This window comes from Acanthisitta chloris, unplaced genomic scaffold (genome assembly GCF_000695815.1).
Source record: "Acanthisitta chloris isolate BGI_N310 unplaced genomic scaffold, ASM69581v1 scaffold40166, whole genome shotgun sequence".
In the NCBI taxonomy this organism is placed as follows: domain Eukaryota; kingdom Metazoa; phylum Chordata; class Aves; order Passeriformes; family Acanthisittidae; genus Acanthisitta; species Acanthisitta chloris.
Window position 1 is genome coordinate 1 of NW_008678314.1, and position 200 is coordinate 200.

A 200-nucleotide genomic window follows, 5' to 3' on the forward strand; every position below is an offset into this window, starting at 1 on the left:
TACATATCAATATACAGCTACAATACATTAAGCACAAAATTTCAAGTTCCATCTTACTTGCATGCTGTAATGAAAATTAAAATATGGAAATGCCATCTTGCCTAAAAATATCCTTGTTATATAAATTTGGTACATTTTTTTTTCTTTAGAGGCTTAAATCAGAATACATACTCAGTCCAGAGGAGAATGTCTAGCATTAT